The sequence below is a fragment of the Gorilla gorilla genome, chromosome 13 (assembly GCF_029281585.2).
Source record: "Gorilla gorilla gorilla isolate KB3781 chromosome 13, NHGRI_mGorGor1-v2.1_pri, whole genome shotgun sequence".
Lineage (NCBI taxonomy): Eukaryota > Metazoa > Chordata > Mammalia > Primates > Hominidae > Gorilla > Gorilla gorilla.
In genome coordinates this window covers 85,899,180-85,925,916 of record NC_073237.2, presented here as the reverse complement: position 1 = coordinate 85,925,916, position 26,737 = coordinate 85,899,180, and the positions used below count along the sequence as shown (strand labels likewise).

At 49.8% G+C, this 26,737-nt stretch overlaps 1 protein-coding gene and 1 pseudogene across 12 annotated transcripts in view; one reads left to right on the top strand and one right to left on the bottom strand.

Annotated features, from left to right (window-relative positions):
• Positions 1 to 26,737, top strand: part of SEMA4D (semaphorin 4D) — a 137,044-nt gene that overhangs the window by 13,446 nt on the left and 96,861 nt on the right. For 2 of the 12 annotated variants that reach the window (XM_031014765.3, XM_031014764.3), the window contains exon 1: positions 4,421 to 4,806. The exons of 6 other annotated variants lie outside the window; for them this stretch is intronic. The gene's annotated coding sequence lies outside the window, so the exon portion shown is untranslated. Of the gene's footprint in view, positions 1 to 3,867; positions 4,807 to 8,660; positions 8,899 to 24,046; positions 24,142 to 26,737 lie in introns of those variants that run through there. 4 more of the 12 variants (XM_055350823.2, XM_055350832.2, XM_055350833.2 and 1 more) reach the window with 4 other exon arrangements.
• Positions 9,202 to 12,148, bottom strand: LOC101132587 (ubiquitin-conjugating enzyme E2 variant 1-like; annotated as a pseudogene).

Here is a 26,737-nt window from a genome sequence, read left to right as displayed (position 1 = left end):
CCACACCACACACACACTACATATATACTGCATACATACACCACACATCACACCACGAACACCCCATACTACACACATACCCCACCATGTATACACACACCATACACATACCTCCCCACCCCACACACCCAGTCCATACACACCACACACACTACACAAACCCACCACATGGTACATACACATACCATGCCACACACACACACAAAACACACACAACACACTGTACACATACACACCACACACCACACATCAAACCCCACACATAACACCACACAGTCATATGCTGCACGTGCCACAGCACACACAGCACACACACACCCCGTATGCATCGGAGTCTTGAGAGCTTTGCACACTTTTCCTAGACTGGTCATGCCTGCCTTGTTCCCAGAGCAGGTGGGTGTTTTGCAGCTTGTTCTGCTCCTAAAGGGCACGCAGGCAGTGAAGCCGGCCAGCCCCTCGCTTGCCTCTCCCGGATGCAGCCCAGCTGCAGGTGGGCCTGCAGGGCGGGGTGGCCGCAGTGTCATCTTTAGGGCTCCAGTTCCTGGGGGAGCCCGGAAGCCCTTCTGTGCCTGCCAGATTGTGCGCAGCCTCAGTGGGGCCCGCCCTCTTCCTTAGTGGGGTTGTCCCTCAGTGGTTGTTGGGGGACTGTAGGATTATTAAATGAGATGACTCCTGTAATATCCCTTCTTGCCCATGTTTGAACTGAGACGCATGTGGAATTCAGTGTCATGTTTGAAACCAAGCCTCAGAGAGGTTTCAGTGCATGGACCATATTGCTAAAACATTTTTTATTACAATACAAAAGCTTCTTGACCATCAGGAAGCCTGGCTGTGTGGGTGTCTCATGCCTGGCTGGCTTCAGATGCTGACAGTGACCCACATGCATTTTATATTGTGAGGCAGCACAGGCACACACGCACACACACACAGCACACAGATGCACACATGCCACTAAGTTTTGCTCATAACAGCCGCCCTTAACTATCTGTGACACCCCCTGATATTTTTATTTGATTATATTTGTTGAAAAACTGTGTTTGCAACCCCCAGATTGAGAACTACTGACCCCCATGTGACATCTGGCCCTATGTGTAACTGCATGGAAATGTAAAAATTTTAGCATGAAGTCAATGTGTGTACACTATGTATTATTATCTTATTTCTCACGTTGGCTGACTTTGACCATGTACTCCTCTACCGCTTGATTTTCCTTTCAGTGAGGCTAATCCCCACATTTCTGGGGCTGGACATGCCTTAGAGCCTTCAGCACAGTGCCTACCCCAGGGGCTGGTGTTGGACCGCAAGCCCGAGAACAACAGGGCAGGAAAACTGGGTCAAAGGAAAGCTCTTGAGCAGGCGGAATTGGATATCTGGCTTGTCTTTGAATGCTGAGGGCAGTGGCTTGGGTTTCAAATGTGGAATCCTGCGAAGCCGCCTGGCTCCCTTGGTCTTGCCTGTAAGCAGCGGCTGCGTCCTGGATGTTCTGTGGGGCTGAGGTCTCTCCGTGCAGGGATCTGCCATCCTCATGTTCCAGTTCCTTCCACAAGAGCACGGTTGGAGCAGGGCTTGGTTTTTGCCAGCTTGGCAAAACCAGAGAGGTGGTGAGAAGGCGATTTTTAAAATAGACACCAGTCACTGCAGGACCTGGAATCAAGCCTTTGGGGAGATACAGACTCCATTTATTTACAAGTAACCGCTCTGTGACTCCAGCCAGTGGGCACAGGTTTTATTTCAACTGGAAGAGAGTGTCATTTAATAATTAGCACATTTAGGGCTGCAGAAGGGATAGATGGCTTAGCACAGACGTCTCGCGGTGGAAATGAAGGAGCCCTGAGAATGCAGACACATTTTCTCCCCTTTCTCTTTTCTCAGCGAGGAGACCATGCTCAGGCCACAGTGGCATTCTCTAAATAAGTGATGGTGTCATCTGGAGACTTCCACTGAGACATTTTGTGTCAGGACTACTCTGAAGCCTTTTCAAGCACTTACATTGTAGTTGCTACAGACGGAAAAACACTTTGCCAAGCACAGCCTTATTCATGAATTGTGTCAGGCCGGGAGTCCGTTCGGGCTGGTGTCACCCTCCCCAAACTGCTGGGCTGGGGGCCCTCTCCTTGCTGCTGGAGGAGGCAGAGCATGCCTCCTGCTGCACAGGAGACATTTGCTACAGTGCAGTTATCCTGAGCTTTGCGGGGCCTTCTGCTGCTGGGGCTGAGAATGGCTGGGAGGCTTGCCTGAGGATCAGAGCTGTTGCTGATGCCTGTGTAAACCCTAACGAGCGTGGCCCGTGCTGTTCTTTGCGTTGTGACTCTTCCAAGTGCCTGTCTGATCAGAGCTGACATGAAGAGCAGATTCCATGGTCTGAGACTCTGGCCTCGTGGTCGTCAGAGTGATCCAGGTGTGGCCTGCTTGGTGGCCTTGCTGGTGCACATTCTCTGTGGACGTGTCCCAGGAGGGCAGCAGGATACAGCCAGCCAGTGGACGGTGGACATTGCAAGTGCTCTGACCGCTGTGAGCTGGTTGGTCCTCAACTGGCTTTGCTGCCTTCTTCTTAGAGCAGCTGGGTCGGCCCCATGGCCCACTACTTTGCAGTGGATCCCCTCACCCGTCTGGGCGGTGACCCCTCTCCCTGCCTCCTTTCCCCTCTTGGAGTCAAGGGAAGGTCATCGACAGGAAGCAGCAGCGGCGAAGCCCTCTCGCCGGGTTTGCTGTTTTCATCTTTCCATCTCCTCCTTCCTTCTGCGTGAGATATTTGCAGAATTTACTGTGAAGCACTCCTAGCCTCAGTGTGCGGCCCTTGAATCTTCACAAATGGAGCCAGCCCTGCGATGCCTGGGAAGAGGAGCAGAGCACAGGGCCCTGGGCCCCCCTGCTCACCACTCCCCAGCTGATCACAGCGCAGGTTAATCTTGGCTGGCTTGACTCTGTGTGCCTTGGGTTCTGTAGCACATCCTCATGCGTGTCACTCAGCATCCGTCTGTGACATTTGGCTTGAGCTCACCCAGGGTCTTCTTCTCTTGCCTTGCCACCGTGTATTCCGGTGTGTGTGTCTGCCACAATTTAGGCACATTTATATCCGCCACGGGTGTCTGCTGCCCGCTCGGCTTCCAGTTTGAGGCTGTTAGGAATGATATTTTGAACATCCTTGCACACAGGCTGTGTTTTAGCCTTTTATTGTCCTTTCAGGACACCAAGGGCCCTCCAGTTCTTATGGCTCCACTTCCTGGGGCAGGTCTTGTCTCCGTGGTGGCACCTGTGGTTTAATTTTGTCTCAGACCTCCCACGTGGCACCCTGTTTCCAGTCCTGCTGTGAACCCTCTCCTCTGAGAAGGGGCCCCTGAACCAGCTCCTGTTGCTTGCTGGGGGGCCCCGCCTCCCTCGCTGGACCCTGGGGGGTCTCTCCAGCTGTGCCCTCTGTGCATCCCACCCCACCGCCACCTGCTCACCCAGGCCAGGTGGGCACGTCCCTGTCATTCCTAACATGGTGTTTTTCAGCGTCACAGTTTCTGTCTCTGGCTGCACAGGGTCCACTCAATCTGCTGCCATCTACCCCTCGGAGAGCATGCAGTGCCTGCCTAGTGTGTCCCAGGTTCTGGGATGGCAGTGAGAGGTTGGGGGTTGGAGGAGAATGGACAAGACGTGTTACTTTTAGCGGGAGAAGGATGTGTGTATGTACTGATAGTGAGAGGTGACAGCGTGCTGGCAGTCCTCAGAGCCCTCGCTTGCTCTCGGCACCTCCCCTGCCTGGGCTCCCACTTTGGTGGCATTTGAGGAGCCCTTCAGTCCCCCACTGCACTGTGGGAGCCCCTTTCTGGGCTGGCCAAGGCCGGAGCCCACTCCCTCAGTTTGCAGGGAGGTGAGGGAGAGGCACGAGCGGGAACCGGGGCTGTGTGCGGCACTTGCGGGCCAGCTGGAGTTCCGGGTGGGCGTGGGCTTGGTGGGCCCCGCACTCGGAGCAGCCAGCCAGCCAGCCCTGCTGGCCCCGGGCAATGGGGGACTTAGCACCCGGGCCAGTGGCTGCGGAGGGTGTACTGAGTCCCCCAGCAGTGCTGGCCCACCGGCGCTGTGCTCGATTTCTCACCGGGCCTTGGCTGCCTTCCCATGGGGCAGGGCTCGGGACCTGCAGCCCGCCATGCCTGAGCCTCCCACCCACTCCATGGGCTCCTGTGCGGCCCGAGCCTCCCCAACGAGCGCCACCCCCTGCTCCACGGCGCCCAGTCCCATCAACCACCCAAGGGCTGAGGAATGCGAGCGCACGGCACAGGACTGGCAGGCAGCTCCACCTGCAGCCCCGGTGCGGGATCCACTAGGTGAAGCCAGCTGGGCTCCTGAGTCTGGTGGGGACCTGGAGAGTCTTTATATCTAGCTCAGGGATTGTAAACGCACCAATCAGCCCCCTGACAAAACAGGCCACTCGGCTCTACCAATCAGCAGGATGTGGGTGGGGCCAGATAAGAGAATAAAAGCAGGCTGCCTGAGCCAGCATTGGCAACCCGCTCGGGTCCCCTTCCACGCTGTGGAAGCTTTGTTCTTTCGCTCTTGCTACTGCTCACTCTTTGGGTCCACGCTGCTTTTATGAGCTGTAACACTCACCGGGAAGATCTGCAGCTTCACTCCTGAGCCCAGCGAGACCACGAGCCCACTGGGAGGAACGAACAACTCCAGACGCGCTGCTTTAAGAGCTGTAACACTCACCGCGAAGGTCTGCAGCTTCACTCCTGAGCCAGCGAGACCACGAACCCACCAGAAGGAAGAAACTCCAAACACATCCGAACATCAGAAGGGACAGACTCCAGACACGCCACCGTAAGAGCTGTAACACTCACTGCGAGGGTCCACGGCTTCATTCTTGAAGTCAGTGAGACCAAGAACCCACCAATTCCGGACACAGTAGGGGATACAGGGGCTTTGAGGGGCTCTTGAGGGTGAGGCTGCCCAACGAGGACGGGGCTGAGGTGTTGAAGTCACAAACACTGAGTTAGAACTCAGAGCAAATTGGAAACAGCTGGTGGCTGAGCTGGGCGAAAAGCTGTAGTTTTTAAAACATGGTGGCCAATCTCGCCATTGCTGTCACTGAGATGCAGGGTGTCTGTCCCCTTGCCGTGGATCTGGGTTCCCTCCTGACTGCCTTGATTGGTGGAATGTGGTGGGTGTGAGGCTGAGTGACCCCCAGTGTGGCTTCCCCATTGTTCACCAGGATGCTGGCTCTGGGAGCCCTGTGATGCCAAGGAAGGAGTTGGCCCTTTGGCAGCCATGCTGTGAGGAAACCCAAGCTCCACGGGCAGCCATGGGAGCTCCAGTGGGCAGCCCTGGTATTCAGTCCCCTCCACTCAGGGCCCTGATAAGTGAGGGGACAGGCCTTCCAAGGACTGTAGCTGTAGCCCTTGGTAATTAGGTGTGTCAGCTTTGGTGTCCTTGGACATTGGAGCAGAGATGAGCTGACTGAAGCTGGGGCCCGCTGAGGCTCCTCACCCACAGAATTGGGAGTGTAGTATCATGTTGCAGGCTGCTGAGTTCAGGGTAACATGCAACACAGCAGCAGTGACAGGAACAAAAGTGGTGGCTGCCCAAGGAGGGGGAAGGAAGGGCCTTGGGGTGGGGTGGGGTGGGGTGGGGTGGGGGATGAGGGGCCATAGGACTCAGGTTTTGGGTGGGAGAGTGGAGTGTGAACAAGAGGCAGACCCCTAACAAGGGTGCAGTGAGGATGATTCATTTCATCTCATCCCACACATTTTCATAGTCTGTGTATTGGGGGCTTTCTTGCTTTCTCTGTAAATGAACCATGAAGGAAACAATCCCTTTTCATAGGTGCACAGGGGACATAGGGATGAATGTCTGGTACCTGCCATAAAAAGTACCACACACTGGGTGGTTTCCAACAACAGAAACTTATTCTCCCAGTTCTGGAGGTCAGAAGTAAAAATCAAGGTGTCAGCAGGGCCACGCTCCCCTGAGGCTCTAGGGGGGCCTCCGTCCTGCCTCTTCCCTCTTGTGTGGCCCCAGTGTCCCTTGGCTTGTGACACATTGCTCCAGTCTCTGCTCCAACATCACGTGGCGTCTGCGTCTGTCTTTCCCTCTGAGTGTATCTATAAGGGCACTTGTCCCTGGATTTAGGGCCCACTCAGATAACCCAGGGAGATCTCATCTTGAGATTCTTACATCTAGAAAGACCCTTTTTGCAAACAAGATTGCATCTCTTCAACCTGTTACAGCACACAAGAAGGCAATTGAGATACTGCCCGGGCTGAGCTGGTGGCCCTGGTGGGCGGAGACAGGGCTGGCAGGCTTTCACCTTCTCCAGGATATATTTCAGCAGGGCTTTATCAGCAGGAAAATGGAAACCACGGCTGCTTTTTGCCTTTGTGGGAAGCTGTAGAAATAAGAGTACAGTGGAAACTCTCTGCTTTGTAAAATAAGTTCATGTTGACTCAGAGGGGAAACAGGAAAGGTGCCTTCTATCTTTTTTATGCGAGTTTTTCTCTCTGTCGGTGGGGCCTTTGCTTTTAAGGAGTGTTTCTACAAGAATACTTGTTGGATATTTAGTGTGAACAGGAAGTAAGATGTGCTGACTAACTTTTCCATTATTTTAATGGCATTTTTATTGCGCAGAAAATGAAGACAGAAAGCAAAGAGTGAAAGCTTTCATTGTGCTGGGTAAATGCCATAAACAACCTGCCTTTCTGAATTTTTTTCTCTGCGATTTTCAGATGCACACACATGCGTGCATGCATAAGTACACACACATCCATAGAGGGGGTGTTTCCCCAAAGCCGCGGTCATGCCACGCAGAGGTATGCACCTTGCTTTATTTGCTCACCACTGTGTCATAGATGTGTATGTTCTGCAGTGTGCTACGAAGCCATGTGTGCCCTTGTGTGTGCCGTGTGTCCCTGGGGCCTTCAGTGGAGGTCTCTCCAGTCTGCCACACCCTTGACTGTTTTCCTTGGTGTACATTACTCTTGTCAAGGCATTGATTAGCAGGACATGTGATGGCCCCTGCGAATGGTGGAGCCCAGAAAAAGAAATTAGCAGTGTTTGTAGTAGGCCATGTTTGTGTGTGTGTGTGTGTGGGGGGTGCATGCATGTGTGTATGTGAATGTGTGTGGGCATTTGTGTGTGTGTGTATACGTGCATGTACCTTGTGCATATATGCATGTGTGTGTGAGTGCCTGCCTGCACATGTGTGCTCATAGGTTCCAGAATAGCAGTGCACAGCATGCTGGAAGTCTGCATTCTGGGAGAGTTTCTTGGATTTAGGAGTCTCTTCTCATTAGGAGGCTTACTGAACTTATTTTACAGAAGTCTTAGTTGTATTTTTAGCCAAAAGATAAAACTCACCCCACTCTCCTCCATGCCTCCAGCTTGTCTAAAGTGAAATGGCCTGGGGAGAATTTGACATGGTAGTACAGTGATGTGGTGTGTTTCTCTGGGGTCAGATATGTCGGCTCTCCTATCCCTGGACAGGTCAGCCCAGTATCCCAGCCAAATATTGTGTATGTGCCTAGATCCTTCACAGGCATGACTTTTTGTTGGTGCCATGTGGTCATGGGGGCTTCCTTCCACAGTCAGGTTCTGCTCCGAAGTAGGTGATTGGAGGCATCTCTGGAGCCTGGCGTGATACCTTTGCCATGTCCCTGATTGATTGTGTCGGTCAGGGTCCTCCAGAGAAGTGAAACTAATGGGTGTGTGCATGTGTATGTGTGTGTAGACATTACAAGGAATTGGCTCACCTGACTGTGGAGATGCCACGAGTCTAAAATATACAGCAGGCTGGAGACCCAGAGAAGAATTGCAGCTCAATGGAAGGCTGTCTGGAGGCAGAACTTTCTGCTCTTCTCCTTGGGGGAGGTCAGCCTGTGCTATTCATGCCTTCAGCTGATTGGATGAGGACCACCCTCATTACAGAGGGTCATTTGCTTTACTCAAAGCCTCTGCTTTAAATGTTGATCTCATTAAAAAAGTAATACCTCCACAGAAGTATCAAGAATAATGATTGGCCAGATATCTGGGTACTGTGGCACAGCCAAGTTGACATGTGACATCAGCCATCACACTGGTCAGTGCTCCCCAGTGCACGGGCCCTGTGGCATGCTATGTCTTATAAACCAGTGCGGGCCCTAGGTAAGGTGTGTGAGCTTGCTCAAGGTGTATTGTATGAAGGAGTTGCCCTGCTCCCAGAAGCCTGCCCCAGAGGAGGCAGGGCTTGTTATTCTTGCCCAGAGATCATCGGGCCAGCATGAGGTGGCCGAAGGTTGGCACTTCTCACATTCTAATGGCACCAGGAGCGAGGTCCGGGGCCTTGTGCAAGCTGCGCTCACACCTCAGCCGACCTTCTGCTTCTTAGGATGGTTGCTTCATTCCGGTCACCACTGGCCCCATATTTAAGCATCAGTAATACCTTAGGTGCCTCTGGGGACCATTCCTGTTGTCCTCCTTCCAAAAACTGCTTCATTTTCCTTCAAAATGTGACATGGCTTGGACATGCTAGAGGCATTTATTAGCAGAAAGCCTGGGAGCTCTGCCTCCATGGTATTTTCTTTTTCTGGGAAAAAAAATGTTTGTGCAAGCCGTGGTCATATCATTGTTTCCCGCTCTCTGTGAGCCTGCTGACATTGGCCTCCCGTGTGCCTGGCGTGCTCTTATCAGACCTGTGTGCCATCCTGTGAATTCTTCCGTAAACAGTCACAGCGAGGCAGGAGAAACACAGCCTGGTGGTCCACGGCAGGCTTGGTCTGGACTGGATGGGAGCTGCCTGATGGATCAGTAGGGGAATGCAGAGGGGTGCCAGCTCCAGGACTGGTAAAGGTGGCTCTTCTCTTTCTTTTCCATCAGGTGCAATGTTGGAGTGAATGAATGATTGATGGGTGAGCAAGTGAGAGAGTGGAGCTGGTCACAGAGGTAGGAGGGACTCAGGTCACTGGCCGTGTGGTGGGAGTGGGGAGCTGAGCCCATGCCAAGGCTGTGACCCATGGACCGGTCCTGGTGTGGTTGGGCTGGCAGGAGTGGGTGTTTGTTCCTGGGACTGGTGGTCAGCATGTGTCCCCTTCCCTGCTTCTTGCTGGCTGAGGCTCAGGATCTGGGGACCCAGCAGGCCCCTTCTGGCTCCCAGGTGGGTGGGGACATGGGTCTCAGTCCCACCTGCTTTCAGGCCCTTGGGGCTTCCTGCCCAGCCTCTGTGACACTGGTTCTCACAAAGCCAGGTCATTCCTGGCAGCCCAGGATGGCCTCCAGGTTGTGGCTGGTCTGTCCTCCAGCTGCAGGTTCTGCAGGTTCTTTCTCATCCTGCACCTCGACCCTTTTCCCCAGGAGAGCCTCCTCCGGGGTGGGCCCGGAGCTGGGGAGAAAGAGGGGTCTGGTGACCACATGGTGCCAGCAGGGCAGCTGTGAAACCCTCCCTGTAGCCCCAGGCACCCTCCTCAGGTTCTAAAGCCAGAGCTGCTGCTCTCAGAAGTGCTTTCTGGGACTTTTCAGGGTGGGACACCAGGGGCGTCCGCAGCAGGGACCCCTATTGCAGGGGCTGACAGTCACAGACTTGAGAGCAGAGTCTCCGGTCTTGAACCCAGCTTGGCCTTTCTCTACGGAAAGGCTTGGCCGGGAGGAACGTGGTGGTGTGGGAAGAATCCGTCTGGCTTTTTTCTCTTCTTTGAGGGACATGTCTGTCAGGCAGAAGCTGACATGTGTCTGTCAAGCTACATGTGTCTATAGCTTGGGGGAGAGTGGCTTAATATTTCATGTTTTAGCCCTTGTCCTCTTCCAGGGTGGGCTTGAAAACGATAATGAAGTGTACACACTGAAAAAACAAAAATCACCCACGGGTTCTGAAGCTCAGTGGGGTTCTGCAGGTGAGTTTTAGTGCTTCTGGTCATACAGAGAGAAACTCATGTAAACGCAGTTTATGCAGGCTATTTAGTTGCTGCTTTCATCTGTGTATACAAAGGAACATAGCTAGTAATTAAGAACATGGAGGCATTTGGATCTGTTTATATTTTATTTGTCCACTGTAATCTTTGTGATGTTCTTATTTGGATTCGAATGCTGGTGATTGGTAAACTCAAGCACAAACACAGGGTTTAAGCGAAGGTTAATTATGGCTAAAATGCTTGCGATGCACAGGGCTGGGTAAATGAGTCAGGCTGTGTTTATCTTTGGGGTTTATTGGTGCCAGGTGTCTAGAAGCAGCAGTTTGAATTTGGACATCTTTGGAGGGAGGTTTCTTGGCAACCAAAGGGGGAGGTGGGAGCACTTGAGCCCAGAACTTGGTGCCATGCATCAGCAGAGTGGCTGGAACTCCTTTGGGCTGGGATGGGGACCGTGAAGGCAGCCCTCGGGGGACCCAGAGTGCTGCTGTGGGCATGGTACCCGTCTTCTCTCTGCCCTACTTCTCTGGGGGATGCCTGGGGAGGACCTGAGAAAGGGAACTCAAATTTCTGTCACTGATTGACCAGCCTGGAGTCTCTGTAGCCCTCTGACTGTCTGCCTTCACTTCTTTCTTTTTTTGTTTTTTTGTTTGTTTTGTTTTGTTTTGTTTTTTGAGATGGAGTGCATTGCCCAGGCTGGAGTGCAGTGGTGCAATCTCGGCTCACTGCAACCTCTGCTTCCAAGGTTCAAGCGATTCTCCTGCCTCAGCTTCCCAAGTAGCTGGGATTACAGTCATGTGCTACCATGCCCGGCTAATTTTTGTATTTTTAGTAGAGATGGGGTTTCACCATGTTGGGCAGGCTGGTCTCGAACTCCTGACCTCAGGTGATCGACCTGCCTCGGCCTCCCAAAGTACTGGGATTACAGGCATGAGGCACCATGCCCGGCCGTTTGTTTTTGAGACAGGGTCTCATTCTGTCACCCAGGCTGACTCCCTGCAACCTTGAACTTCAGTCCTCCCATGTCAGCCTCCTGAGTAGCTGGGACCACAGGTGTGCACCACCATGCCTGGCTAGTTTTTAAATTTTTAGTCTACTAAAACCTCATCTAGACCTCTAGATGAGGTCTTGCTGTGTTGCCTAGGATGGTGTCAAACTCTGGGACTCAAGGAGTCGTCCTGCCTCGGCCTCCTAAAGTGCTGGGATTACAGGCGTCAGACCCTGTGCCCGGCCTTCGCTTCTTTTTAAGGTTCGGGTCAGCTCCGAATGGAGCACTGCTTGCTCAGGCCTAGGATGTTTTGTTGTTGTTGTTGTTGTTATAGCACAACTTACATATTTCAAAATGTAGTATCATTTACAATATCTTAGGAAAAGTGGCAGATATCTTACAGTATCTTAAGATAAGTTGAATGAGCGCTTTCTTTCCAATACTTTATTTGTTGAGACAGGGTCTTGCTCTGTTGCCCAGGCGGGAGTGCAGTGCTGGCTTACTGCAACTTCAACCTCCTGGGCTCAAGTGATCCTCCCACCTCAGCCTCCTGAGTAGCTGGGGACCACAGGCGTGTGCCACCACGCCTGGCTAATTTTTTTACATTTTTTATAGAGATGGGGTCTCACTATGTTGCCCAGGCTGGTCTCAAACCCCTGGGCTCAAGCACTCCTCTCACCTCAGCCTCCCAAAATGCTGGGATTACAGATGTGAGCCACCATGCCTGGCCCTCTCCAGTACTTTGAGGTCTACAAGATGTATCTAGAAAATTTACTACTGTGGGAAATGAAGACTACTTAAGTTGAATGGGGGAAAAGGGGAAGGACCTGAGGTTTTTCCTTTTGATTAACTTGTAACATTGGCCTTCGCGCAGCTGAGGAAGTTTCATATATTCCATAGACATCATTAAGCACTGACATCATTAGGCCTAAAGCTCTTGCAGGACATCTTTGAATGCTATATGAATTCTGCCGTTTTGCTAGCGGTGATTTGGCTCTTGGGTCCACCATGCCATTAGGACTGTTAACTCCACTCAAATTAATTTTTGTCACAAATTTTACAAAGGGGGTGCTTCTCGGTGTTTAGGTCCACATTCTATTTTAAGGCTGTGTATTTGGCTTTCATAAATTGTTCTTGGACGCCCAGTGATCATTCCTGTCCATGTTATAAGTGTCTTGTCTCCATCATCTTCTCAATCCCAGCTAACTTTGCCATCTCCTCCTCCTTTCTGGCCTTCATCGAGTTCTTACAACAGTCAGAAATTGTGAAGTACTTTTACTCCCCAGCCCTTGGTGGCTGCCATCTTGTGTTCTTTACTCTCCACCAGTGACTTCACCCTTGGGATGTGTTTTACTTACTTTTCAGTTGCCTCTTGTGGGAAGCAAAGAGCATGACTCTTTTAAAGTCAAAAGGATTGTGCAAATTGACCCAGGACCTCTGTTTCACATTTAATCACAGAATTAGAAGCCCCTATTCCTGTGTGCACCTAAGCGGGCATGCACCCGAGCTGGCGTGCACCTCAGCCTGTATGCAGCTGAGCTGGCATGCACCTCAGCCTGTATGCATCTGAGCCAGCATGCACTCTAGCTGGCGTGCACCTCAGCCTATATGCACCTGAGTTGGTGTGCACCTGAGCTGGCATGCACCTCAGCCTGTGTGCAGCTGAACTGGCATGCACCTCAGCCTGTATGCAGCCAAGCTGGCATGCAACTGAGCTGGCATGCACCTCAGCCTGTATGCATCTGAGCCAGCATGCACCCTAGCTGGCGTGCACCTCAGCTTATATGCACCTGAGTTGGTGTGCACCTGAGCTGGCATGCACCTCAGCCTGTGTGCAGCTGAACTGGCATGCACCTCAGCCTGTATGCAGCCAAGCTGGCATGCAACTGAGCTGGCATGCACCTCAGCCTGTATGCACCTGAGCTAGCGTGCACCCTATCTGGCTTGCACCTCAACCTATATGCACCTGAGTTGGCATGCACCTGAGCTGGCATGCACCTCAGCCTGTATGCACCTGAGCCAGCGTGCACCCTATCTGGCATGCACCTCAGCCTATATGCATCTGAGTTGGTGTGCACCTGAGCTGGCATGCACCTCAGCCTGTATGCAGCTGAGCCGGCGTGCATCTGAGCTGGCATGCACCTGAGCCGGCATGCACCTGAGCCAGTGTGTATGATAAAGATTGTGAACATCTGACATGAAGCACAGCAAGCTGTTGACAGTGATGTTATCTGGAGAGTGTGGTGGGGAGAGACTTTAGCTTTTTGCTTTTTGAACTTCTTTTATTGTTTTATTTTTATACAAATACAATTTTCTAAATCTATTCTTGTGGAAGAACGTGAGTTTTTACAATTGTGGTAAAATAAACATAAAATTGATCATTTTAACCATGTTTAAGGGTATAGTTTAGTGGCATTAAGTACATCCATATTGTTGGGCAGCCATCACCACCCTCCATCTCCTGAGGTTTTTCATCATCCCAAATGGAAACTCTGTACCCATTAAATAACTCCCCAGCCCTGATTCCCCTTTCTGTCGCTGTGACTGACTACTCTAGGGACCTCCTATAAGTGGAATCACGCAGTGTTTGTCCTTTTGTGTCTGGCTAAAAATAAAGGTATTTTAAAAGACATTTCAATCAAATTGGTGCAGTCATTTTATTTTGTTTTTCCTTTTCCTTTACTTTTAAAATTAATACACAATAAGAATGATTATCTCAGTGTGCCTTTCTGTGAGTTTTAAGACATGTGCAGATGGTGTAACCACTATCACAGTTAGAATACAGAGAAATTCTATCCTCCAAGAAAACTCCCCATACCATCCCTTTATATTCACCTCCCTCCCAATCACTTATAACTGCTGAGCTACTCTTTGTTCCTATAGTTTACCTTTTCAAGAATGTCATATAATGGAACCACGCAGTACATAGCCTTTTGAGATTGGCTTCTTTCACTCACCACAGTGCCGTTGAGGCTCATTCCAGCTGTTGCAGGTATCAATAGTTTGGTTTTTTTTTTGTCCCTCGGTAAGTCCATTGTGTGTTTGAACAGAACTGCTGTAAACATTTGTGTATGAGCTTTTCTATGAACATGCAGTTTCATTTCCTTTTGATAAATGTCCAGAAGTGGGATTGCTGGGTCATATGGTCCGTGTGCGTTTATTCTTATAAGAAACTGCCCAAGTCTTTTCTAGTGTGGCGGTACCATATTACAGTCTCACCAGCCACATCACTGTGTACCCTTACCAGCACCTGGTATTGTTAAGTTTTTTTCTTAAGCCATTCTAATGTGTATATAATGTGCTCATTGTGGTTTTAATTGCATTTCCTAGTGGCTAATGATGTAAAACATCTTTTCATGTGCTAATTTGCCATCTGTGTATCCTCTTTGGTGAAGTATCTGTTGAAGTCTTGCTCATATTTTAATTGAGTTGTTTATTTTCTTGATATTGAGTTTTGAGACTTCTTTATATATTCTAAATACAAGTTCTTTGTCAGATATGTGATTTGCAAATATTTTCTCTCAATCTTTAGCTTGCCTTTTAATTCTTTTAACAGCGTCTTTCACAGAGCCAAATATTTTAATTTTGATGCAGTTCACTTTATCAATTTCCCAAATGTTGATAGAATCTATAGAAATATGACCACTTTTATGTTGTTGATCTTGGACCCTCTTGACTTTGCTTAACCTCACTTATTAGTTCTGAGAGCTTTTTGTACAAAAAGAAATCCTTGGAATTTTCTACATAGGCAGTCATGCCGTCTGTGAATAGTCCATTTTATTTCATTCTTTTCAGTTTGTGTGCCTTTCCTTTCTTTTTCTTGCCCTGTTTCTTTAGCCAAGACTTCTGGTGCAATGTTGAGAAGTAGTGAGAGCACATCCTTGCCTTGCTTCCGACTTTCGGTGAAAGCATCTGTCTGTCACCATGAAGTATGATGTTAGCTGTGAGTTTTCCATAGATGCCCTTTGTCAGGCTGAGAGAGTTCCCTTCTAGGTTTAGTTTGCTGAAAGCTTTTGTCATGAATGGATGTTGAATTTTTTAAATGCATTTTCTATATAAATTGATATGCCTGTGTGCTTTTTCTTCTGCGAGTAGGTGGCTTGCATTTATTGATTTTTGAACACTGAGTCAATCTTGTGTTTTGGAATCAACTCCCTTGGGCTGTGGTGCATTATTTTTACATATTACTGGATTCAGTTTGCTAATATTTGGTTGAGGATTTTTACATCTGTGTTCATGAAGGGTATTGTCCTATAGTCTTCTTGTAATGTCTTTTTCTGGATTTGCTATCCGGGTAGTGCTGGCCTCATTTAAGTTGGGAAATGTTTTTTCCTCCTCTATTTTCTGGAAGAGAGTGTATGTAATTGTTGTTAGGTTCCTTACATGTTTGGTAGAATTTGCCAGTAAAACTATCTCTGAGCCTTTTCAGATGTCTTTTTCAGAAGGTATTTAACTACATATTCTATTTCTTTCCTGTTTATAGTATTGCTCAGGTATCTATTTCATCTTATGTGAATTTTGGTGGTTGGTTGTTATTGAGAAATTTGATCATTTCTTCTAGTTGTTGACTCTTTGTGCACGGAGTTGTTTGCCATGTTCCTTTTTAATGTCTGTGGGGTCTGTAGCGATAACATTTCCTTCTTTCCTGATATTGGGAATTGGGAATGTATTAACATATGAGGACCTCAGAGCTAGTGTTTTAAATGCAGCCTCTGTGTGGAACCAGTCTAATCAGGACTGTAGTCTGTAGTCCTAGGTATTACCAGATTCTTATGGGGCTGGATTCCCTTGGATTACATGGTACCCCTTGGGGAGCAGCAAATGAGGTGCCTTAGGAGGGACATTAAGGCTTTTAAGCCCTGGGGTAGCCTTTGGTGCCTGAGTGGTAAGTTAATAGGAGCTACCCCAGTGACCTGCAGGACTTCAGTGTCTCTAGAAGTTTCAGATTGCTGCCCCCGAGCATTACACAAGCATTACACGCTGGGAGAGTCTGGGCAGCCTTATACCAGAGTAAGAAGAAACCCGCAGCCACCACTTAGAGGGGGGATGAGATTTTCACCACTTTTCCAGGGTGTCTGAGGTGATTATTCTGAGTGGCGTGTTGATAGTGGCGTGTTGATAGGTTGATAGGTTTATTTATGTTTTGTTTATTTCCAATAAAGGCCACAAATTAGCCTGTTTGAAAAACCCAACAAAAATAAGGCCAAAAGGAGTGGTATGTTTTTAGAGTGATGTTTAAGCAGAGATTGCTTTGCCGTCACTTTTCATTTGGTGAGTCAGGGACTGAAGACAGTTGACGGTGTGTCCTTCTGAACGCTCTGTTGTCAGCTTTCATCTTAGGTCATAAAGTAGACATTTTTTCACTGATGGACTTTGGGGAATTTGGTTCCTGACCCTGATATTGTAGCATCTTCCTATGTGAGGGAAAAGGTCACAGTTTTGTAGTGATTCTTCAAGTGAGATTAGTTTTGCTTCACTTAATTAAAAAATCTGTGTCACGCTGAGGTTTAAAATAGAGTGATTTATGAGCAATAAAAAGAAAATAGATTTCTGCAAATGCGGAGGGTTTGGAAATACCTGTTGCAGGTGGAGTGGAGTGGGGTTCTGTGCAATCCCTGGAGCCATCCTACGGCGCTGAGTTTTCTCAGTGATCAAAGTCGTTTGGATGAGCAGGCCTGACACCACGACTACCCTAGTCTTTCGGTGTCTTCTCGCAAATGATTCTCTTTGGACAGGCTGACTCTCTTTCTGCTGCAGGGATGTGTAACGTATGCATAAACAGCTGGCTAAGCACCTCCAGCCCTGGGAGAGCCCTTGGGGCTGGGAGGGCTGCTCTCCAAGCCTGAGGCTGTGGGACATGCCACTGCCAGCTCTCCCTGCTTCTGCTGTGGGCATATCCTTGCAGCAATTTATAAGAATCATGAGGCTGGGTGCAGTGGCTCACGTCTGTAATCCCAGCACTTTGGGAGGCTGAGGCAGGTGGATCACAAGGTCAGAAGTTCAAGACCAGCCTGACCAACATGGTGAAATCCTGTCTCTACTAAAAATACAAAAATTAGCTGGGCGTGATGGTGCGCACCTAGAATCCCAGCTACTTGGGAGGCTGAGGCAGGAGAATCTCTTGAACCTGAGAGGCAGAGGTTGCAGTAAGCTGAGATTGTACTACTGCACTCCAGCCTGGGCAACAGAGTGAGATTCTGTCTCAAAAAAAAAAAAAAAAAGAAAAGAATCATGCGCTCCCAGGTGTGGTTCCCCCTCCCCCACCCCCCGGGATTAAACAAATAACACATTTACTGTAAGAAGTTCAGGTAACTCAAAGGAGGAGAATGAAATCAACTCCTCCACCATGTATGTCCTTATGTAACTGATGGCCCTAGTCTCCTTTGGGGCTGAATTGTAGGAACCGGATGGCTGTGAACTCAAAGGATGCTGTGGTATAGGGACCTCGGAGGGAGCATCAGATGTGTGTGTTTTCACAAGGTCATCCAGGTTCTACGGTGTAAGGAGCCAGGAAGCTGGGGATGTGAGGACATGAGGAGAAGGGTGGGCACGTGCTCATACAAGTGCAAGGGCCGTGTACCCATGTCCTTGTGTGGCCACCAGGAAGGAGGCAGGCATGATACACGAGGTCGGACAGGAGTGCCCACATCTAGTCATGGAAACTTTTCAGCCTGAACAACAAGGGGGACAACCCCCGTTAACTTCACACATGGGGCTGTGAATGCTGCAGATGAATAATTCAGTTTCTTTCTGGGAGGTTGGTGACATTTTCGTTTCTGCTCTGGTTGCTTGTAAAAGAGTAACAGGGCCCTTTTTGGGCCTTGCATTCTGGAGCTGGTGGCTCAGAAACTTCTAGTTATAGAGTAACAAGACCACTGTGGGGAGGGAGCAGCATCCTTGAAGGAGGCTCCGATAATGACATCAGGCTTGTATTGGTCATCGTCATGTGCACTCCGAGGTGAATGCTTGTGACCTGGTAGCCGCCTCCCTGCTGCACACAAGGACAGAACTCACTGGAAACACAGTCCATGTAGGCTGCAGACCACGTTTCCACGTGCTGGGTTTGGGTAATAATTACTGTGTACTAATTGCAGTGGAAAAGTGGAGTTGGCTGTGCCTTGAGAGGGTGCACATGCAGGTGAGTGATGCTTCTGGAGCATGACCTTGTGCACACGGGGGCTGTGTGCTCCCTCGATGATGCACTGCGTATGGTCCAGACGGAAAGGTCACTCACAGAGGTCATGGGCAGCCCTCGGTACATATGGAAAGCAGTCAAGCATGTGTTCACCTGGCCTGTGAGTGTTAGCGTGTCCCAGGTGTTGTAGGTGTGGATGCCTGGGGAAAGCCGGAAGGGAAAGGCCCCAGGCAGCCCTCTGTCTAAGGTTGTGGATTCTTAGAGGTGTTCGAGGAGCCCGGAAAGAATTCCAGATTGGCAGAAAGAAAAGGCGTTTCTGAAAATGAGTCTGCAACACTGCGTGGGAACTCAGAGCGGAGTGATCACCCTATTTTTTGTACAAGTCAGGGGAAATTATGTTTGTGTGTGTCATTGAGCATTTCGTGTGCCTGATCCCTTGGTGTGTGCCCCAGCAGCTGCGGCACTGTGCTATGGAAGCCCCTAGCCAGGCCAGGGCTGCAAACTGCCTGGCATGCACCCTGTGTGGTCCTGCCCCTCCATGGTGCCTTGGACACCTCAGCTTCTCACTGTGTCACATGGTGGACCATCTCCTCAAGCCCCGGTGCTCCAGTGAGCCCACCTTCCCCCCTGCCTCCAGGAAATGCAGGAGTCACTCCTGACACCATCTCTAGACACACCTTATTCTGCAGCATCACCTTCCCATCGGCTAAAGCTGGTTTCTTCCTAAACCTGTGGACTCCATCTTCTCCTCATTCCACCTTGGACTTGGGCATAGGCAGCCTTTGAATGGAGCACTGGGGCCACCCAGGGCTCACCTGTCTTTGTACGGTTCTGTAAGTCATAGATATCTGAAGGCAATGCAAATAATCCTTGTCCCTAGACGTGCAAATGGGTTCAGCCTCCTGGAGAGACAATTGACTCCCCATGGAAAAGGCTGGTATTGTGTCCGTTGGAAATTCATGTCAATATTCTTTTACTCTGTATTATTTTTTTCTTGAGGTGAAATTCACATAACATAAAGTTAATCATATTAAAGTGAATAGTTCCATGGCAGTTAGTACATTTGCAATGTTGTGCAACCTCTAGCTCCAAGACATTTCCAGCACCCCAAACAGAAGCCCCCTAATTATCAATCCATCATGGCCCAATCCATCCCCATTCCCCCAGCCAACTCCATGTCTTTTTGTGATTCTTTGACTTCTCCTCTGAAGGGATTGTGACACCTCCTTGGTTCTCTTGTGAGTGATGATTTAATAATGTTTTTAACGCATGGTCATTTTTTTTAAGTGACCCGTTAGCAGCCATCACTCCTGGGCCGAGTGGCCAGCAATCTCACCGGATGGATGGTGCTGGTTTCCTGGGGGACTTAGGCCCCTCTTGTCTGTTCTCCGCAGGATGCATTGGACTAAGGGCTCTTTTTAAAGTGAGAATCTGGTCATGGAGGGCAAGGAGGAACATTCTGTGGGCGGATCTTCCCAGTCTTGTCTGTGGGTCTGAGCCAGCATGAGAGGCTCTTGGGTGATATGTGGAAATGTGCCCCCTTCCTGGGCTGGCCCTCTTTGCCCCTGACAGGTTGGTCAGTGAGTATTGGTTAATTATTGTGTGCTCAGTGCTTTGTAAAGCATGCGAGATGTTTATAGCTATAGAGAGGACATGGTGTCAAAAACAGAGATGCATCCAAATAAAGCAAGCAAGCTAATATAATTTAGAGCCAGCATATGCTTGCATTAGAGATGTCACCGTGGGCTGAGCAGAGAGCAGGACCCTCGACCTGGGGGTGCTCTCCGCACCCTCCCCCCCACACCCCGTGGTAACTCAGGCTTATCCAGCCCTCTCCAGGAGGCGGAGGACCCCTGCAACCCCGCCCATTTCCTAACGGACCCAAAGAATGAGGATGTGGTTTTTGTCTAGCGCTCACCTCTCTGATGGTTGACCTCTGTGACTGCCTGAGTTGCTGTCAGTTTCCCCTGGGGGTGCTTCACTCTGGGGAGACCAGTGGGTTTTGAACCCTGTCCTCAGTGTCCCTGTCCTCTCCTTTGTTCCCATGATCTTGCAGGGAGAGGACCCGTTGCTGCCCTTCCTAGCTGGGGTGTTGCACCCCACATCTGAGGGGTCTCTCCTTATTGATGAACTCCTGTCTTTTCCTGTCCAGATCCTGGGCATTGGGGAGGTGGCCAGAGGCAGCCTGGCTGCGCCCTGCTGCTGGACTTGTAATGTGTTGCCCCCCACCCCCAACTGTGGCTGCCTTGCCTCTGAGGTCCTCAGCCCCACCTCAGCTGTTTATAATCATCCGAAACCCAGGTCGGAAGGCAGGATTTCCAGCCATTCCTTTTTTCTCACAGGTAGCATCTTGGTGAAATAATTCAATTTACAATTAAGTATTTTTATTTTACATCTTCAACATGATTAGAACAAACTGTCCTTGGTCCCTGAGAGCATAGTGCATCTGAGAGAAGAGAGGAAGAAACAGGCTCACAGTGAGGTTTTGTGGCAGTTTTCTTGGGGGTGGGGGAAGGTGGGTCACACTTTCCATTTTTGACTGGTGTTCTGATTCTGAAATTTAAGAAAAGCACATAGAACCCCAAAAGCACGTGTCTAAGGTGGAAAGTGGAGAAAGTGCCCTCATGACTGCAAGGGTTGAAGTTAAGCCTTTGGCTCTAGTTGGCACGATTTGGTTCTTTTTTTTTTTTTTTTTTTTTTTGGTCTGAGACGGAGTCTTGCTCTGTCACCCAGGCTGGAGTGCAGTGGTGCAATCTCGGCTCACCACAACCTCCACCTCCTGGGTTCAAGCCAGCCTCCTGCCTCAGCCTCCCAAGTAGCTGGGATTACAGGTGCCCGCCGCCACACCCTGCTAATTTTTGTATTTTTAGTAGAGATGGGGTTTCACCATGTTGGCCAGGCTGATCTTGAACTCCTGACCTTGTGATCTGCCTGCCTTGGCCTCCCAAAGTGCTGGGATTACAGGTGTGAGCCACCATGCCCGGCCCACCATTTGGTTCTTTAAACACAACATAGAGACCTTGTGTTGTGAATACACTTTGGAGACTGGTTGACGCTAATTAGTTTTGTACCTCCCCACCTCTGCTGCAAAAATGAAAAAGCAGCAGCGAAAAAGGGCTGGTCATGACCTGGATGAGAAAGAGCAAGGCTGGGACTTGATCATGAAAAGCCCCCAAGTAGCCCTGCTGAACAGATTTAGCACCTGGGAATGGACCCCAGTCTACGAAGAGGACCAGATGGATCATGCAAAAGACGGCTGGTGTGAGCCTCAGGTAGATTTTTAGCTCAGAAATGAATGGGCTTGGTTAATAAGATGGGTTAACCATGTTCCACTATGGCTTTCCCACTGCAAATGCAGGGAACAGCTATTCAAAGATTCTGAAAAGAATATAGTAGCAGGTGGTTTGGGGAGGAAGATTAGAATTGCAAGTATTCCTCAACTGGGCATGAGTCTACCATTTTTCCCCATCTGGTATTCCCCAGTCTGAACTCAACACATTGGAAACCTGGAAGTGGGTACTGGGATGCAGAGAAGAGAGTGCCAGAAGCCTTCTAGGTTTGGCTTAAGGAGTAGAAAGGAACATTCTAGTTTTCAGAGTACAGACCCTTTTGTTCTGTTTCCCTTTTCTGTGTTCTCTTCATGCCTCTCTTTCTCTCTCTCTCTCTCTCTCTCCTCCCTCCCCCCTGCCTCCCTCCCTCCCTCCCTTCCTTCCTTCCCTCTCTCTTTCCCTTCCTTCCTTCCCTCCCTCCCTCCCTTTCTCTCTTTCTTTCGCTTTCTTCTCCCCTTCCCCCCCCCTTTCTTTCCAGCACAGTCTTGCTCTTTTTCCCAGGTGGAGTGCAGTGACATGATCACAGCTCTCTGCAGCCTCAAACTCCCAGGCTCATGTGATCCTCCTGCCTCACCCTCCCAAGTAGCTGGGACTACAGGTGCATGTCACCACACCCAGCTAATTATTTTTTATTTGTAGAGACAGGCTCTCACTTTGTTGCCTTGGCTGGTCTTGAACTCCTGGCTTCAAGTGATCCTTCCACCTTGGCCTCCTAAAGTACTGGGATTACAGGCATGAGCCACTGCATCTGGCTGGGACAGCTTTAAATAGGAGGTGTTGTTGGCTTGTTGTTGTTTTGAGTTGTTTGCCATAGACTGGTATTGGGGAATTTTTACTCCTTCAAATTCAAAACATTCCATCATTTTGCCAAAAACAACCCCACCTATTTTGTACAGAAAACACAGCTCTCCTTATGTGGGTATGCCACAGGGAAAAAACATTTCCACATTTTATCAGCCAGTTGCCTGCTGCTGCTCACATCAATGTTGTTATAAAGGAAGAGCATTGGTGGCCACTTCCCTTGGAGCCTGCTTCTCTGTAGAAGCTAGCCTTATGGGCTTTTGTGCCATACGTTAATGTACAGATAATAATCTTAGTTACTGTGAATTATAATAGCACCATATTTAAATTTTGGACTGAGTTAGCCAGATGATCTATACCTGTGAGAAATCAAGTTTCAAGAATTTGCAATGCACTCACGCCAAGTGATTTCTGGAATTTCTTTCTGGGTGTGCAGACCACTCTGGGCAGAGAGGGAGTGATTTTAGCCTCACGTGCTTCAGTTAGGGATTCAGCAAAGTCTGAGAATTTCTCTTCTTAACCCAAACCACATTTAATGAATCACTAGGAAAAGCAGGTTGGTAAAACTCATCCTAGCCTTCTTAAAATTACCCATTTGTTGTTCAAGAAATATACATCAGGCCAGGCACGGTGTCTCATGCCTGTAATCCCAGCACTTTGGGAGGCCGAGGCAGGCAGATCATGAGGTCAGGAGTTCGAGACCAGCCTGACCAACATGGTGAAACCCTGTCTCTACTAAAAATACAAAAATTAGCCGGGCGTAGTGGCGCACACCTGTAATCCCAGCTGCTCAGGAGGCTGAGGCAGGAGAATCACTTGAACCCGGGAGGTGGAGGTTCCAGTGAGCCGAGATCGCACCACTGCACTCCAGCCTGGGAGGGAGAGGGAGACTCTGTCTCAAAAAAAAAAAAAGAAAAAAAAAGAAAAAAGAAATACACATAGGCCCTAGGATTCAGGCTTCCCAGGACTCTGGGGGTTTATGATGTCCGGGACACCATGATTTCTATTCATATGCTACTCTCCTAGTATAGGAGAAAAATGTTTGGAGGTTTATTCTGGCAGCCTTCCTGTGGTGCCCACACCTGTCCTGGGAGGGCAATGAGTCACCGTTGCCTCCTCAGTTGTCAGGACTCAGAACTGCAGCCATTTGCTCACAGCCATCCATGTGAAAGACGCAAACATACAATTTGGAGCCAGACTGCTGCTTTATCTGTTGACGTGCTTCTCTCTGTGGGGGGCTTTTCAGTTTCACAGAGTCAAGAGTATATGGGGTGAAACGTTTTGTTGGGATTACCCGTCCCAATTTCTGCTTGTTGCCGATAGCTAAGAGGTACCCTTGTAAGGTTCCTGATATCCCTGGCATGCTGCTTGCTAGAAAAGTCATTGACAGCAGGGAGGGGCTCACAGTTCCACACCACCTTAAGCCTTGTAATTATTTTTTCTGGTCATTTTGTAGGGGGAGAGTGGCATCTTGCTTTAATCTGCATTTTTCTGACCTCCAGTGAGATGCACATTTTCTTTTGTGTGTTCAGTTGCAGTTTGCAGTAATCTTAGGAAAGAGACCTTGGGGCTTCATGAGCGTGCTGAGGGGCCCAGCAGAGCCCCTGAGCATGACTGTAGGATTAGGCGATAGGGTTGTCTGCCCTGGGAGCCCTCTCTCTCTGCTGCGGGGTGTGGGGAACAGCAGGTCGCCTGCTCCGTCCTCCCCTTCGGCATGTGTGGTGGCCACATATGAGGCTGGGTGTCATTTTCAGCTGGCCCTGCTAAGCCCTGCCTGTCTGCAGGAGGAGGGCTGCTTACACAAAATGCCCAGTGTGCTGAGTTCCATGCTGGAGGGCATGGGTTCTCCCGGGCCTGTAGGATGCCCGTGTCTGTGAGGGGTGTGGTTCACCTTCAGTGTTGCTTCTCCCCTTTTTCCTTGCTCTGTGGCCCCCAGGACCAGCTGTGCATGTGAGGCTGGGGTATCTCTGACGTATTCCTGAGCCGTCTCATGAGCTGTGGGTCTGAACCGGTGGAACCTCGGTTAAACATGTGAGTACCGGTCTTCCAGGAGGCAGAAATCAAAGCTCTCACCTGTGCATCCATTGCATGAGTGTGTGACACATTTTGGAGTTTCAAGTTGTTTGTAATCAGTAAGCAGTTGTCAAATATAAAACAAATCCAGACTTAGTAAGAAGAGGCTTTCTTAGGAGTATGCAAAGGAGGGAATGGACTGTCACAGTAGGGGCCAGGGCCTGGCCACACGCTGACCATGAGATCACACGTGTCTCAAAGGTTAGGCCAAAGGGCTTTTCTTTGTAGGGTGGTGTAGATGAGGCTTAGAAGAACCAGAGGTGGGATATGGGATGAGGGTGGCAGGGTCAGAGGATGCCTTACCCAAGGCCAGCTGTTTCTCAGGAGGGGCTGCACTGGCTCTGTGGGGCCCAAGGGGCCTGGAGAAGGACAGAAGCGAAGCAGGTTTGGTTATGAGCATTTTGTTGTGAGTGATCGGGAGCAGGCGGGGGATGCATCATGCCACTGGCCATCAAGAGGCGCAGAGCAGGCGTTGGTGGGTTTCTGTGTCTGGCCTTATCCTGGGTGGGTGGGGGCATCGTGAGCCTTAGCTCAGTCCTGTGGGGAAGGGGCTTTTTTTGTAGCAGTTGTTTCTGGAACGCAGAGGGCAGGGGATTTCTTACCTTCTGCTGTTTTCTAGGAGCACTTGGCATTGTTGCAGTTGTCACCCAGAGTTTTACACAGAATAGGGTGTTATTTAGTAACTGGATGCTGGCCTGGGCTCCCTCGTGTTAGCCACATGGGCCCTCAAATCTTAGCCTGGGTCTTGTGGCGTGTGGGCCTTTCTGACCAGCTGAGGACCTTGGTCCCTGCTTCTAGGTAGGTGGCATTTGAGCCAGGTGGAGACAGGAAGGAAGGTGCCTGCCACACACAGGGGCAGCCCCCAAGGCTTGCAGGGAGGATGAGGGTCAGCCCCCTTTGGGACCCAGGGCTGAGCAGGGCCAGCTGCAGGGAAGAGGCTCTGGGTCTGCAGGGGGATTCTCATCTCTCCAGGAGGATAAGACCCTCAGGAGTGTTAATAAGACTCCCCCCCAACACCCTTGTAGGCTGTTTCTCACATTGACATGCTCCTGCCTTATCAGCATCTCACTCCCTGAAATGACTTTCTCCAGTTGTTTCTTTGTGTCCTCAGGAGAGCCAGGGACTTTTGATGCAGCTTGGCACACAAAAGGAGCAAAAAGCATTCACTGACGGAATGAATGAGCCACATCCAAACCCTGACTCCCTTAAGCTGCCCCAGGGACTAGAGGCTGTTCACTGGAACTACAGCAGCATCACCTGAGGGCCCATTAGAAATGCATGTTCTTGGGCCCCCCCCAGAGCACTACCGGACTGGGGCTCCAACTGGGGCCCAGAGATCTGGCATTCAGATCCTTGCCGGGGGTTCTGCTGCAGGCCGCGGTATGAGAACCACTGACCACAGGCACATGGGGTCTCCAGGAGGCTGCGATGGCTCAGAACCTGCCTCTGAGCTGCTGAGGAGGAAGGAGGTGATTCTTTCCCCAGCGTGTGAGTGGGTGGGAATGCTGGGCTGCAGCTCCCTTGGGGAGAGGATAAGGACCATGCACAGTGTGTGTTTGAGTATGCATATGTGTGTAGGCACATGTGTGTAGGTAGATGTGTATATGAGTACATGTGGGTGTGTGCAGTATATCTGTATATGAGTGTGCGTATAGGTACATATGTTTGTGCATGTGTTTGTGTGTATGTGTATCCGTGTGGGCATATGTATCCATGTGTGTATATGAGTGTGTGTTTAGGTGTATAGGTATGTATGTGAATGTGGCATGTGAGTATGTTTGTGCATATATGTATATGTGTGTGTGTGTGCATGAGTGTGTATGGATGTGCGTGTTTGGATGTATAAATGTGCATGTGTATGTATGTATGTCTCTGTAGGTTTGTGTGTGATTTTGTATGTGAATATACATGTGTGCTTACATGGGTATGTGGGTGTGGTGTACCTGTGTGCATAGGTGTATACGTGTGTGCATGTAAGTGCGGGTGGGTGTGTGTCTGCTTGGATGGGTGTGTGCATGTATATGCATGCATGTGATGCATGTTTGTGGCATGTGTGTGGCATGTGTGTGGCAGGCAGTCTTTTAGGTGGGCCCAGGAAGGGAACTGTGTGACCAGCCATGGGTTGGCCTTCCTTAGGATGTATGCACCGTGTGGAATTTGTAGTTTCCACTAAAGAAAAGGGGCGGTGCTATGTGGGCAACTGTGGTATGTATCTGTTGCAGTGTGCAGGGTAAAAACAGCACTAATACGGAAGCTCAGAAATGCAGGGACCAAGTTGCCTTCGGATCCCCAGGCCACTCCACAGCACGAAAAACCTGTTACTGCTCTCTGGACTGTCCTCCCAAGAGCCTGTGTTTCCTGTGCAGCCACTCACATGCATACGTAAGGCCACCGCAGAGTGGTGGGCTTGCCCTGGCTGCCCCTCCACAGCCTGCCTTTTTATTCTGTCTTGGGCAGTTCCCTTTCCACACAAGGTCACCTCCTCAGGGTTTGTTTTTTGTTGTTTGTTGTTTGTTTGTTTGAGACCCAGTCTCGCTCTATCGACCAGGCTGGA